The sequence below is a fragment of the Pteropus medius genome, unplaced genomic scaffold (assembly GCF_902729225.1).
Source record: "Pteropus medius unplaced genomic scaffold, Ma_sr-lr_union100, whole genome shotgun sequence".
NCBI classification, from domain to species: Eukaryota; Metazoa; Chordata; class Mammalia; order Chiroptera; family Pteropodidae; genus Pteropus; species Pteropus medius.
In genome coordinates, this window is record NW_024349797.1 from 21,465,038 (window position 1) to 21,477,198 (window position 12,161).

General features: G+C 49.5%; 1 protein-coding gene and 1 pseudogene across 4 annotated transcripts in view; one reads left to right on the plus strand and one right to left on the minus strand.

Moving 5' to 3' along the window:
• Positions 1 to 12,161, plus strand: part of WDR25 (WD repeat domain 25) — a 121,368-nt gene that overhangs the window by 55,422 nt on the left and 53,785 nt on the right. The gene's annotated exons all lie outside the window — the stretch shown is intronic.
• On the minus strand, positions 4,731 to 4,846 carry LOC120619922 (uncharacterized; annotated as a pseudogene).

A 12,161-nucleotide genomic window follows, 5' to 3' on the forward strand; every position in this document is an offset into this window, starting at 1 on the left:
CAGCCCGCCAGTGATTCCAAACCTCTAGCTTCACTGCTATGTTTGACCCCCGTCCTCAGCACGGGACCCCTCTGCTAGGTTAGCCCTGTGGCCCACCTTCCTCTTGCAGGGTGGCACAGAGGGTCCTCAGGCCCAATCAGAATTCAGAGGGGAAGCAGGCCAGGCTCGTGGGGTCCCAGGGGCTGTTCAGAAATGACACAACCACAACAGCTGCGTTGTTGATTGTGATGATCCATGTCAGGAAAATGGTGCAGATTATAGCACATAGCACACAACACAGGATCGACAGCAATGACTTAAAAGCAGCCCAAGGGTCAAGCATGGTTGTGCTGTTTTCCCCTTTTTAGAAAATCGAAGCCATGCACCACGTCTGCAGGCTGTGAGCAGGAGTGCGGGAGGGGCAGACGGACTGCGGGACAGCCGGGCTTTCCGTGGTCTGCAGCTGCTGCTGTCACATCTGGCGGGCGGGGCCAGGGACCGCGCGGCCAGTCCTTGACACCTCAGATCTCGTTGCTGCCAGCAGAGGTGCAGGTAAGGGGATTTCGACCGTTATGCTCACGGCCAACAGCTTCTGTAAATTACAGGCCGTACGACCACAGAAATCACTGACTCAAGTGCTATAGACATATCATTATCATCTCATTATATAACTCTTCTTAATCCTTTGGAATCCCTTGTTAAATGTATATTATTTTTATAGGTAAAATAATTTCATGCCTGTTAAAGTAATGTAATTATACAGGCTAATTCAAGACAGTTGGAAATTTTGGGGGCTCCATTTGTAATACCACCTAATGCATTCAAGGTACAGTTTATTAGGGAACGATGAATATTTGACCCAGAAGAACCCCAGGCCTGGCACGAGCTTGAGTGCTGAGGAGTTTCGAGTGAATTGAAGCCTTCTGGAAACTGGTTAGTTAGTCCTTAGCTGGCCCTTTCAGAAATAGTTAGCCTTCGGGACTGTTTCTGAGAAGCGGACTCGAGACCCGCACATCTCGTGTGACTTTATTTTTGGACACCGACCTGGAGGTCACGAAGGCCGTTTTTGGGGAGTCCGCAGCCACCCTGGGCAGCTGAGCGGGGACTGCTGCTGGGTGTGGGTGTGCACACCTCCGGGTGGGGACGGGGATTGCTCCATCAAGTGCGGTGCCTCTTTTACTGTCCCTGAAGGAGCAGATCCGGGCGGGCTGGGAGAGCATTCTGCTTGTCTTTCAGGAGGCATCTGGGGGTGACCTGGGCCGAGGTGCTCAGCCCGCTACTGCCCCAGACTCGAGTGCTCTGATGTGGTGACATAGGGTACTGTCAGGCAGAGGGGAGGCAGCAGGAGCCGGGCCTACAGGATGACATTTCTGTGGCGTAATGATTTTCAAAAACCATTTGCGAGATTGAGGTAATGTATTTCCCAGACTCGAGCAATTTACTCCTTCCCACTGCGCTGAATCAGGCTGTTAAATCCTCTTGCTGTGTGCACATAGCTATTGGCACCAGGGGAAAATGGTCAAGTTCAAGGCTCCTGCCGTATCTGTGCTCTGCAATTCTGGAATTGATGAGTAACTGCACTTTTGAAAATGAAGTTTTAAGAACACTGGAAAATGTTAAGAGAAGAAAGTAGGATACCAAATTGAATATTCTGTAGGATCTCAGGAAAAACAAAGTATGCATAGAGAAATACGGCGCGGGTCCTGCCAGCGGGCTCCCAGCGGCCGCCCTGTGTGAGTGCAGTCATCAGATGCAGCGTCACCTCCGTTCCTTTTCAGTACCCTGCTCTGCCCATCACCCAGGTGATCGCCCTGGCACCCTGGTGAGAAGCGCCCCGGAGGGGAGCACGTCGACTCTGGCCGTGGGTCCTGGGCCTGCTGCGTGCTCAGTGTGTGACCTCAGGCGACTTCCTTCACACCCAGAACCTGTCTCTTCATCCATAAAATGTCTCAGTCCCATCCACGTCAGAGGCACTGTGGAGATTCCACTTCCTGTGTAAGCAGCCGGCAGGGCGGGACGCGGGGGCCCGGGGACGTGGCGGCCACTGTGGCACTGACGGGGTTAGTATAAAATGCATGTGTTCCTTCTTAGTCAAGAACGTTATAAATAGAGTAACGGAGAAAAGGAATAATGACCGGAAGTGGAAAAACCAAGCCGTCCCTGCGGCTGCACCGTGCTGCAGACCACTCTGCCCTGAGCGCACTGACCTCTCGACTCGTCTTCAGGCATGAAGAGGTCACATGGCCACCAGATTCCTACCCCGCGCTATATCTGGCCTTCCCAGAGGGGAGGCGTGCAGTGCTCTGGGAGCATCCTCTGGGGCCTTAGCCCAGCCCGGGGGCATCAGGAGGGCTTCCTGGAGGAAGGAGCATCTCCACCGAGCCTGGAAAGAAGAACAGGGGCCAGCCTGGTGGAGAGGGAAGAACCTGTTTCAGGTAGAGGAAAGGGCATGTGTAAGGCCAGAGGTCGCAAAGAGCAGGGCGAGTTTGGGAAACATGGCTGGAAGGTGACATGCAGGTGAGGCCGGGCAGGTGAGGGGGACCCCGCGTCAGCTGAAGGTTTCCCCACTGGACCGGCTCCATTTACGGTCCCCACTGAGCCCTTCGCTAGGTAAGGCCTTATGGCCAGAAGAACCCGAGAGGACCTCCTTCCTGGGTTTCTGGATAGAGTTTTGGGGGTGAGGGGCTGACACTCATTTTTATGCATATTGAGAAATCTGGATGGAATGATCACCCTATCTAAACCTTATCCGGGAGGGCTGGGGAGAACCCTTCGGCTGACGGTGTGGGCCGGGTGGAGCACGCCCACAGGGCTGCCCCGGCAGGCCTCCTTGGCCAGCAGAGACAGCCTGGCACTGTGGTGGTTGCCATGGCAGCAGGACCTGAGGGGCCTCACTTTCTGGGAGGGGCCGCCTCTGTTGTGGGGCTCTGCCCCGACTGGCTGTCGGGTTGGGGCAGGAGAGGCTGTCTCTGGGTCTCTGGAAAAGCTGTCAGGAGGCTGTCCCCTGGGACAAGGCTGTGTGTGGCACTCAGGACAGCAGCCCCCACCCCACCCCCGACCGGGCCTGTGGCATGAATTAAGTTGGAAGCCTGTGCTCTCAGGAGCCTGCCTCAGGGACTGCCAGGAGCAGCCCCAGTCTCTGCGTGTGGGCGAGCAGACATGTTGATTGTGAGCCAGTGTCCCGTCCTAGCTCGGTGGCATGTGTCCCCTTGCCCTGCACCGCCTTTGCTTGTAGAGGTGGCACCATGACGCGCTTGGGGGAATGAGGGCTCCCAGGTTCTGTTCTCCTTGCCTCTGTCACCGTGGCGCCCCCACCACCCATGGAACCCCACCTTCTCTGCTGCTCTCCTTCCGCGTCTCTGCCCCCTCCAGCCCACCCCGGGGTCCTGGCGGTCCTTCTCCAAACGGATGCTGGTGTGTCCTCGGTCCTCCGGCGTCCCACCGCGCCTCGCCTGCCCTCTCCACGGCTGTCTCTGCACCTTCCCGGCCTCCCGTGCAGCAGCCCGAGTTTCTTTTAGAAGGACGTGGGTCATTGCTGCGCTCCCCTGCGTTCAGACCTTCGGCACCTGCCGTAGTACCCGGAGGGCAGGTTGTCACTGTCCCCTTCTCACAGGGCTCCAGCGGGGCTGCCAGTCTCTCGGTGGGCCCTGCCCCACCCTTCTCTGCCAATGGGGATTAAGTCTCACCGGCCGTTGTCTCCCAGAGCCCAGTCCCTCTCCTTCCCAGCGCGCATCTCCAGTTGTGCGTTTGCTTCCGCCAGACGTACGTGAGCTTTTTTCGTCCCAGGGACTCCGGCAGTGCGCAGCGTTGCGGCATGTAGTGGGCCCTGAATAGATGCCCTTTCGAATAAACCCAGTGAACGAATGAGGGTTGCCCAGTCTCTCGAAGCCTCCGTTTCCACATCTGTGAAATGGTCTTAGCTTCTCCATGGACCTCATGAGTCTATGTGAAGATCACGTGACACTGTAATTGGGAGAAGTGCTGCGGAAAGCGATGCGCAAACGTTAAAGTGTAACGTTACTACCCTGTCTGACCGGCTCGACCCTCCTCGGTCCCCTCCGTCCGACCCTCCTCCGTCCCCTTCGCGTTCCGAAGGTGTCGTATTTCTTAGGACAGAAGAGTAGAGAGCACTGTGGAGGCCTTTCAGTTAGCCGTGTTCAGGATAAGCACACCAAGGGCGGGGGGCCTTTGGCTCAAGGACTGGTGTGGCATTCAGCCTGGAAAGGTCCCCACCTGCCCTTGCCAGTCTCCATCACGTGAGGCTGGTACGCAAGAGCGTCCAGTGGCGTGACGTGAGCTCCGGCCTCGAGACCTGAAGGACCCCGGCTGTGCCGACGTGGTTGGGAATCCTGGAGCACGGGAGAGAGTCGAGAACACTAGAGATGGGCAGATGTTACACCCATTTTCCACGCGAGAAGAAAGGCAGTGTTAGGAGCTAGCTAGCAATAAAATCGACGTGCGCTTCCGTCAAGGCTCTAGAATGGATTTATGTTAGGACTCTTGGTCACAAGTGACAGACACTCAACTCCTAGTAGCTCAAGCAAAAAAGTGAATCCGTCGGCTCGAGAGGTGACAAGGCCAAGGGCTGTGCAGCTTCAGGCAGGGCTGCACTCAGGGGCTCACATGTTCCCATGCCGTGGCCTCACCGTCTCCGTCCCTCAGTGTGCCCTGGTCCCTGGGGCATGCCACCCTTGTGACAGACCCCTCGCAGTGACGGGCTACTCTTTTTTTTTTTTTAAGTTTATTATTTACCCCTACAGCGCCTGGTCTTCCTAGGTGGTCTCCCATCCAAGTACTAACCAGGCCCGACCCTGCTTGGCTTCCGAGTTCAGACGTCGGGCTTGTTCAGAGTGGCGTGGCCGTAGACCATGGACCGAGGCTCCACTGGGGCGCGAACCCAGGACCGTCTGCGTGTAAAGCAGATGTGCTCACTGCGACACCGTGGAGCCACGTCCATCAGGGCTCCTCTTTGCAACTCCAGTGGGAAGGAAATACATCCTCCCTTTTACTGCCCTCCGAAGACCTGGGCTGGCATCTCACTGCGTGCAGTTGGCCGGGCCTCGGTTACGTGTCCTTTGTAGAAGCGAAAGTCAGTGTCTTGTGTACCACAGTGACTGAGTGAGGCCTAGATGGTTCCCCAAGGAAGGGTGGGGTGCTCACACCAGAAACAGGTGATGGACACTTGGCTGGCAGTAGAATCCATGGCACTGCAGGACTGAAACACAGACGTGCTTGCCGGGAGCCAGTATTCACCTGCCAAAGCCGTTCGTGAATTCTTAGACTCATGGGATCTGTGTACACTGAGGTCTCACAGTGAGTCTTGATTTGAAAAGGCATGTGACACCCTTAGAGCCCAGGCCTTTAGAACCTTGATGATTTCGTCTCGTCCTTTTTCAGCAGAAGAGCAGGAACCAGCCCGAGGTTGAGGTGCCAGAGAGTCTCAGGCTGTTCTTGTGAACATTTGGGGCGGGGGGCGGTCCACCAGGTGATACAGTCCCTCTGCGTGACTACGGATCATTGAAAAATAGCTCTCAACTCAAAGAGCTAACGATTCACTCCCAGAGTGGAGGGGTGTCCAGCATCCTTCGGTTCTACACTCTAATAAACAAATTGGGTAATGTTATAGAAGAGACATCTGTCCAAGCCGTGGATGACCCAAAGCTAGGATAGCCATCCTTTTCTCATCCGTCTGCCCCTCCTTCCGTCCATCTGTCCGTCCCTTCCAGCTGTCCCATCACTGACCCAACAAATACTTTTTGAGTTTCTAACATATGCCAGACCGTGTTCAAGACACTGGGGATATAGAATTAAGCAAAACAGACGATGAACGACCCTCACGGAGCTTACGTTTTCGTGGGAGAAGCAGACAACGAACAAGCAAGCAAATAAATCAAATAAATGTGTTAGGAGGTAATGCTTTGAAGAAGAGCAGAGCCGGCTAAGGTGAAGGCGCGTGTTGGGAGCAGTATTCAGACCGGGTGGTCAGGAGACGTCTCCGAGTGGGGACCCGAGGGAGCCCCATGGCTGGCAGGAGAGGGGCATTCGAGGCAGAGGAAAGCAGGTGCACAGGGGAGGAGTCTGAGGTGTGTCAAGAGCAGCCGGGAGGCCACTGTGCCTCACGCGAACGTGACGTGGGATTTATTCCAGGAATGACGGGAACTCTGGAAGTTTCAGCCTGGGAGAGGAGTGACTTGACTTCTGACTCCGAGGGCCACTCTGGTGGCGGTGGCAGCACACTGTGGGGCTGAGTGGAGCCTGGGACACCAGTGTTGAAGCTTTGGCAGCGGCGCAGGGACAGGTGACGGTGGCTCAGATGAGGCTGGCGAAAAGCGGTTGGGTTCGGGACACATTTTGAAGACAGCTGGTGGGAGGTGAGGGAGAGCGTGAAGGGGGACCGTGGTGCTGTGGACACATTAGGGGGCAGTGACTCGGGGGGGCTCAGCAGGAAACAGCCGTGGCCGTCAGGGGAGGGCGGTCACTGTGGCTTGGTGCTGTGTTTGAGCAGTGGGTTGGGCCACGAGGTACCCGGGTGGGAGGTGGAGGGGACGCTGCTGGTGAAGCCTGCGGGCTCGTGAGCCAGACCGCCTGGGTCTGATTCCCGCTGCAGCGCTCACGGTGTACCTGGGCAGGTAAGCGCTCTGCGCTTCAGTTTCCTCATCCGTCAGCTGGCGTTTATGACACCACGCACGTCGCAGGCTGTGGCGAGGGTTGAGTGAGTCCTTCAGAGTGTGTGAAAGTCCGCCTGCCGCGCATTAACGGCTGAGCGCGTGCCTGCTGTCACCGGAGGTGGGGGCAAGGCGGCATTTTGTCTCCAAACGATGTCCAGGATTGCGATGCTTTCCGAAGGGTCTCTGGCCCCTGCACTCCCCACCATCGGACAGGCTGCGCCACCTGCTGGGGACGCCACCTGCTACGGGGTGGGGGGGCTGTCCTCGCAGCTCTGCAGGAGGGCGGCCCTGCTGACCTGCGGCTCTTCACGCAACCTCTGTGATGTGTCTTGCTCTTAATCCTTTTTACTCTGAGAAAACTCTTCTTTGCCCTTTTACATCTTCTGTTGACATTTAAAACGCCTTCCCTTTATTCTGACCTTATTGAGTGGAGAGAATAATTTCTTGGAATTCTCTGTATAATGAATGCTCATGTACTTACAGATTCTGACTGAGTTTCTCCTCAACCTTTACTTTGAGGGACCTTGCATCCTTTGGTACAGAAAACATCTTAGGCAGCATCCTTAGGAGGATGGTGTAAAATGAAAATACTGCCTCAGATGTCATTCTTTCTGCACCTGTGAGCCTCTTCTAACGAAGACATCAGCCGAGGTACCCTGCCCTTCGAGATTCGAGTGAGGTTGGTTCAGACTCCTCTACCATGAATTCTAGCAACGCTGCAGTTTTCCCCAGGCTCTCGACAAGTTTTCCTGGAGCTGGCGGGGGTCGGGGGAGCAGTGTGGATGAGGTCATCTCCTCAGATTGTCCCTGGCTCCTCGTTCATGCCCGCGATACATGACAACATGTATTGTAGATCACCACTGGCCTCCTCGTCATCTCTTTGACAGCCACAGGACAAATACTCCAGTCCCCTCACTCTTCCAAATATTCTTACCGGAGGGCAGGCCGTGGGGAGAGCTGCGCGGAGAGAAACCTCCGGACATCATAGAGATCCCTTCAGAATCTTAGTGGGATACTGATCTGCGGCAAGGAAGCTCCTCAGGGTGGGGAAGGGAGCACTCAGAGGGGACAAGGAGAGCGATCCCCAGAGCCCACAGGGCTAGGGACAGTCTCTGTTCTCAAGCCAAGTGGGAAATCCTGGTTCAGATGGGTGTTGCGTCAGTAGTGGGTAAAATAGCTCTAAGCTAAATGCTGCTCTGGTCCCTCTTATCAACACTTATAAACTATCTTGACAAGGAGCAAACTATTTGCAAGTAATTAAACCGTGTCCCAGAACAAATCTCAAGGGTATATGTAGAAATACAAAACCGTAAAACATCCACTAAAGTAAAATTCACTGTATCTCACAGCCAAACAGAGATCACAAAGCATGCGAAGAAGTAGAAAAATTTGAACCATGATGAGAAGAAAAATAAGTCAATGAGGACAGACCCAGAAATGGCACTGATGACATGATTAGTAAATAACATGAAACCAACTGTTATCAATACGCTCTGCATAAGCAAAACAGCAGAGAAAAGCGTGAGTGTGTATGTTAAGGAGAGACATGGAAGGTAGAAGAAAGATTTAAATTGAACTCTAGAGATGAAAAAAAAGGCTTAGATAAAACTATACTAGATGAGATTAACAGTATATCAGAAACTATAAAAGAAAGGTTAGCAAATTTGAACACATAGTTATAGAAACTATCTAAAATGAACACAGAGTAAAAAGCTTGGGGGCAATGAACAGACTGTCAGTGAGCTGTGACACAGCTTCAAGCTCACCAATATACATGGAATCGGAGTCCTCAAAGGAAGAGAGAACAGAAAAATTATCTAAAGAAATAATGGCTGAAAGTTTTCCAAATCTGAGGAAATTAGAAACCCACAGATCCAAGAACCTCAGTGAACCCCAAGCACCAAGGTACCTCATAATGGAATTTCCTATAACCAATGATAACAATCTTAAAAGCAGCCAGAGGAGTAGAAAAAGACAAATTACATACAGAGGAACAAGGATAAGAATGACAGCAGAATTTTTATTTAATAACAGAAGACAGTAGAACAACATAAACTTCTGAAAGAAAAACAATCAAACCACTGTTAACCTAAAATTTAATACCTAGCAAATGTCTTTATAAAGGAAAAGTAAAATACTTTTTCAGACATTTAAAAACTGAAGAAATTCATCGCCAGAAGACCTGCACTACAGGAAATATTAAAGCTCTTGAGGCAGAAGGAAAATAATACGAGATTTAAGTCCACATCTATACAAAGGCATGATGAGCACCAGGAATGATAAATATGTGAGTCAAATGTTAATATTTTTTGGTCTTATTAAAAATCGCTTTAAATAGGGATGATCATTTAAAAATAATAAGTGTTTTGCGGAGTTTATAACATTTGCGGGTATAAAATCTATGATAACAATGCATGAAAGCTGAGATGGGGAAATGGTGTATATTATGGTTCTTACAAGGCAGTTGCTTGTACTACTTGACGGTAGATGTGATAAGACGCGAGTGTATGCTGTCAACCTTAAACCCACTAGTGATAAGACAAAGAGTCATGGTCAGTAACGCAACACTGGGAGATAAAATGAAATAATGAAAGATAATCCAAAAGAAGGCAAAAAAATAAAAATAAATAAGAAAGAGGGAACAAAGAACAGATGAGATAAATGGAAAACAAAATGGTCTAAACACACATTAAAAAGACAAAGAATGTTCAGTTGCATAAAAAGGCAAGACCACATATATAATGCCTACAAGAAACCTACTTTAAATATTAAGACCCTAAGGGTTAAATGTAAAAGGATGAAAAAATATATACCAAATTATTAGGAAAAAAAAGAAAAAGTCAAGTAGCCATGTTAATATCAGATAAAGTAAATTTCAGAGCAGAGGATATTAGCAGGGATAAAGAGAGTGACCTCGAAATGATAAAGGGGTCAGTTTACTGAAGGACAGCATCAGGCACATAACATTAGGTGCATAAACGTTAGGTGCATAAATATTAATACACCCAGTAAAAGAGCTTTAAAAGACATCAAGCAAAATTGATAGAACTGAATGGAGAAATAATCAAATTCACAATTAGAGCTGGAGGTTTCAGCACCCTTTTCTCAGTAATTAATAGATCAAGTAGACAGAAAATCAGTAAAGACATAGAAGATTTGAACAACACTATCATCCAACTGGCCTCATTGACATTTATAGAACGCTCTCTGTGTAACAAGAGCTGAACACGCATTCTTTTCAAGTGTACATGGAATGTTTACCAAGGCAGACCGTACTCCAGGCCATCAAGCAAGTCTCGGTAAATTCGAAAGGACTGAAATCATTCAGAGTATGTTCTTTAATGATGGTAGGGCTAAATTAAAAATCAGTAATTAGTATCTGGAAGATTCCCAAATATTTGGAAACTAAACGGTACGCTTCGAATAACCCCTGGGGTCAGGGAAAAAACTTGATAGGGATGTGAGAAAACACTCTGAATGCGAATGAAAACACGACATGTGAAAATCTGTGGAACGTAGCTGGAGCAGTTCTCAGACGTTTTCTCAGTGCTCGGTAATTTATAGCACTAAACGCCTATATGAATAAAGAAAATTTCAAGTCAGTGATCTCAGCTTCTGCTCTAAAACACAAGAAAAAGAAGAGCAAATTCCACCCGAAAGAAGCAAAAGAAAGGAGATGAAAATGAGAGCAGAAATAATTAAAATACAAAACAGATAAACAGTAGAGAAAAATCAGTGAACCCAAAGCTGGTTCTTTGAGATCAATAAAAGTGATAAACCTTTAGCCACTCCTCAGGAATAAAAGAGAAAAGATGTAAATTACCAACATCAGGAAGGAGTGTACTATCTAAAGATATTAAAAGGGTACTAATGTTATAATCAGCTTTATGCTGATCACTTCTACAACTTAGATGACGTGGCTATATCCCCTGAAAGACCCCAAAAATAAAAGCTCACTCACGAACAAATAGATAACCCGTAAAGCCCCCTATCTCGTAGAGCAGTTGAATTCATAGTTAAAAACTTTCCCACAAAGGAAACTCTAGGCCCAAATAACTTCACTAGTGAATTTTACCAAACATTTAAGGACGCAGTAACACCAATTTGTTATGGGTTGAATTGTGTCTTTCTCAAGATTTATATTTTGAAGTCCTAATCCCTAGTGCCTCAGAATGTGTCTTATTTGGAGGTAGGGTCATTTTAGAGATAATCGAGTTAAAATGAGGATGTTAAGATGGGCCCTAAACCGGAATGACTGGTGTCTTTATAGAAAGGGGAGATTTGGAGATGCACAGGCGGAAAGAGAGAATATCACGTAAACATGAAGAAAGCCATCTATGAGGGTCTGGAAGATTCTTTACTTATCTATTTACTTATTCATTATTCTATTAATATTAGATTATATTATTTTCTATTATAATCAAGTAGAATCTGTTCCAAGAATGCAAGGTTAGCTTAATATTTGAAAATCAATCTGTGTAATTCAGCGTATTAATGAACGATCAGAGAAGAACCATATAACCATCTCAAGAGATACAGAAAGAGCCTTTGAAATATCCGGCATTTGTTCCTGATAAAAACTTTCAGCCATCGAGAAACAGAAGGGGATTTTCTCACACCGATAAGGGGCACTCGTGAGAACATTAGCTCTAGCGTCGCACTTAACTGTGCGAAAGACCGTTTCCCCCACGAGATCGGATACCCGGCAGGCGTGTCTCTCTCACCGTGTCCGGTCCACGTTTAGTGCAGAGTCTGGCCGGTGCATTAAGGCAGGAGAAAGACGTAACAGGTATCTGGACTGGAGAGGAGGAAGCAAAGCTGTCTTTATTCGCGGGCAACACGATTGTCTAAGTAGAAAATTCTACTGAATCTCCACAAAAGCTTCTTGAACTGTTTGACAAGGTTTCAGAATCTTAAGGTCACTATACAAGAATTAATTGTCTTTTAACATTCTAGAAAGGAAGGACCCAAAGTTAAAAATTTTTAAATCCTGTTACGGTAATGTGAAAATATGAGATAATTAGAGATAAGTTTGACCAAAGATATGCAACATTTTTCATCAAAAAACTACAAACTCTTGCTTGGAGAAATCAAAGAATACCTAAATAAAGAGAGAGATACATCCTGTTTGTGCATCAGAAGACTCAGCACTGTTAAGACACATCTCCTCAGGTTGGTACGCCGATTCGGCGCAGTCCCCGAGCACACGCGTGCTGAAGAGTCCCAAAGCTTTCGCAGGCAGACGGCCTGGCGAAGCCCCGGGCACCGGCTGCCCGGGCTCGTGCTGAGCCGTGTGCGTCTGACAGTGCTCTCTGGGATAGAAGGGGTGTCGAGGGGTGGCGAGGAAGCCAGGAGTCCGGGCCGAGCCAGGAGGGTCCCCAAGGCAGGTCGAGCAGGCCCAGGTGGGAGGCGGAGATTCACCCAGAAGTGTGACGGCCATTATCTCCAGGTCTCCAGTGGTGGGATTATGGATGAATATTCTTTACTTCTTTGTGTTTCTATTTTTTGACAGTC